General features: G+C 44.6%; 1 long non-coding RNA gene across 1 annotated transcript; it reads left to right on the top strand.

Moving 5' to 3' along the window:
• Nucleotides 1–269: 269 nt before the first annotated feature.
• Nucleotides 270–3,145, top strand: LOC127534504 (uncharacterized). The gene is made up of 3 exons (XR_007942661.1): nt 270–1,572; nt 1,681–1,836; nt 2,215–3,145. It is a non-coding gene; the product is annotated as an uncharacterized LOC127534504 (long non-coding RNA).

Here is a 3,145-nt window from a genome sequence, read left to right as displayed (position 1 = left end):
TTTTAGCATTATTTTTATTTCAATACTCTTTGCTCCAGTTTCCTGAGAGTCTGTGTTGAAATGTTGTTTTTGTTTCTGCTTCCAGAGGACGCTGGACTTCATCTCCTGGCCGGACTCCTCCAGGTACCTCCCTTACCCCTTACCTCTCCGTCCTCCTGCCTCCTCCCTCTCTCACTATCCTTTTGCTCCCCTCCCTCCCCCCTCCTTTCCTTTCTCCTCCTGCCCCTCTCGCTCTGCTTTTTCTCCCCTCCCTCGCTCCATCTCTCCTCCTCCTCCTACCTCCATCTCTCCTTCTCCCCCTCCTCTCCCCCCCTCCTCTCCTGTCTCCTCCCCTTCCTCTTCTAGGTACAGGACCTCCACTCCTCCTTCCGCCCCCCCTCCTTTCAAGCGTCGTCGCTGTTCTCCCCCCCCCCTCCCTTCCGCCCTTGGTCCTCTTACACTCTCCCTGTCCCTCCCTCTCCCCCCCACACTTTCCTCTCCACTACCTGTCCCAACCCTATCCCTGTCTCCTTCTATTCCTTCTCCCCTCCTCCCTCTCCTCCTCCTCTTCCCCCCTCCTCTTCTATCTCCTCCCCCCCTCGCTCCTCTTCTTCTCCCCCTCCTCACATCCTCACATTCTTCTCTCTCTTTTTCCCTGACACTGTTCTTTCTCTCCTCCCTCGCTCTGACTCTCCCCCTTATCTTCACCCATACACTCTAGACTAGGCTGTATGATTCTCACCTATCTCCTCCCCCTCCTCCCTTTTGCACTCTTCTTTTTCTCCCTTCCCTCCACCTCTCTCTCCTATCTCCTCCTCTCTTCCTTGTTCTGACCGGGCGCTGGAGTTGCAGGATATCGGAGGCTGCCACCACTCTTCTTCCCATCCAAGTTTTTCTGTTGAAGGACCTCCTGACAAACGTACAGGCTCAGTCTAGTCTATCATGCAGGAGGTCCCCTCTTAACAATTTTTACTAATCATTGTGTGAGTGTCTCTCCCCAGAAGCCTCCTGCCAGCCAACCTCCAGGGAAGAAGGTTCGCAAACCTTCCATTCCATTAAATTTACCCCGTTTTATTTTAAACAGTTTAGCTATGTGTGATTTTCTGGATGTGATCTGGTCAGATTTTATTTGAATCTCTTGTGATTATGTCTGATCAGATCTATTCCAACTTTATTTGAATTAATTTTCTTCGATTGTATTTTGTGTGATTCTTTGAGCTCGGTTCTTGCCGGTGGGACTCTGGTCAGGGTGCCTGTCAGAGGTGTGGGCGGATCTGGGGGGGGGGATTGTTGGAAACCTCCTGTGGTCCCCCTTCTCTTACAGTGAAGCTCCGCTCTGTCAGAAGGTGAACAGGATGCAGACAGCATGTCACAGAGAAGCGACATGTGTGTGTCTGTATCCCACCCTGGACACAGTGGAGTCCACAGTGACAAGATCACAGTTCAGGAGAGTCACAGCGGGATTAATAGGGGTGGTTAAATGTGTTATTTAAGATAGTAAATGTAGTGTGAGGGTGAAGGCCTCGCTGCCACAGGGAAGTTTCCAGAAGAACAGGCACGTAAGGATCCCTGTGAATGCTGCTGCATGAAAAGGTGAGTTTGGGATTTTGATTTTGCATTCATCCATCTAATATTTTGAAATCTCAGCAATAACGCACCTCGACAAGATTCTGGCACGTTTGTCTTTTCAATTTCTTTCAGACCGATGATCCCGGGACCCAAGACCAAGACAAGGACGACCCCAAAAGGCGACTTGAAGATGAGTGACCGAGCCCCAACAGAGATGAAGCCAGAGACGACGACCAGCCGGTGAGGAGAAGAAAGAACAACTTTATCGAGACTTTACTGGATGCACTGGTAATTGAAATGTGCTTGAAAAAGAATGACCCAACAGACACTGCATGGTGACACAGGGATTGAGTATGTATCATATCACAGTCTGACAAAATGCAGTTATGCTACTCTATCTGAATTTTCAGAGTTCTTCACTGATTTACTCTCAGTACAGACAGAGTCATTATAACAGGCGACTTCAGTGTCCATGCAGATGCTGGGAACGACAGCTTCAGCTGCATTCAGCTTATTGTTAGACGTAGTTTTTCTCAAAATGTTAATATCCCAACCCAGGCTGCTGGAGGATTTCCCATGATGCATTCCTCTCCTCTCCTCTTTGTGTCTTCATACAGTCAGACGCCACCTTTGTGTGTCACTGACTTTGTGTTTTGTCCTCTGCAGGCTTGTCTGGATCTGGAGCTCCATGTTTCTGATCTGCTGTTATCGGCCTCAGCAACCTCCAAACTATTCATCTTCTTACCTTCCACTCTACCCTCAACGCAACCAGAGGTTTTTTTTTTTTAACTTCCCAGATGGAAGTTTTTTTTCCTCACCCCAAATGGAGTTTTTTTTTTTTTTTTTACTTCCTAACAACAGGAAGTTTTTTTCCTCCACACTGGTACCATGTGCTTGATCTGATCATACTGCAAAAAGAGAGATCCTCAAATAAAAAAACAAAACAACACAATAGAACTGTATGTTTGTTTAAAAATGTAACCTAATGCACTCTTCCTTTTCGACTTATTATTGGAGAGCATGTTTTATGGCTAGCAAACTTCTTTCATCTAAAAAACATGGTTTCAAACCACTGGTTTCTCACAAATACCTGGACTCCATCTTAAAACTGCACAGCATTTGAACATACTGATGGTTGTGTGATTACTTGGAGTAAATGCACAAGACAGTAAATTTGCTAAATACATAGATGCTGCATGATTAGTATTAACAGAATGTACTAATTTGCACTGAGATAAAAACAAAAAACTATACTACAAATTCTGCAGGGTTTCTATTATAGTATTTTGGATTTTTCCCACAATGTATCATTGTTATTATTATTATTATCATGTGCTGTAAGACTTTATAACATCAGCATCATTGGCTGATGTTAACATAAACCAGACTGATATATCAAACCATAAAATTTGCACAGCATTCTTGCACAGTGGCATTTTTGCACTTCTGAATTTATTTTCAAGTATTTATTATTTTTTATTTTTATCCTTGTACATATTGTAATTATTATGTTTATTTCCTGGTGTAAATATGCTTGCTGCTGTAACAATGTGAATTTCCCCTGGCATGGGGAGCAATAAAAAATTATCTTAGCTTA

Source organism: Acanthochromis polyacanthus, chromosome 6, assembly GCF_021347895.1.
Source record: "Acanthochromis polyacanthus isolate Apoly-LR-REF ecotype Palm Island chromosome 6, KAUST_Apoly_ChrSc, whole genome shotgun sequence".
Lineage (NCBI taxonomy): Eukaryota > Metazoa > Chordata > Actinopteri > Pomacentridae > Acanthochromis > Acanthochromis polyacanthus.
This window is presented reverse-complemented; position numbering and strand designations above follow the sequence as displayed.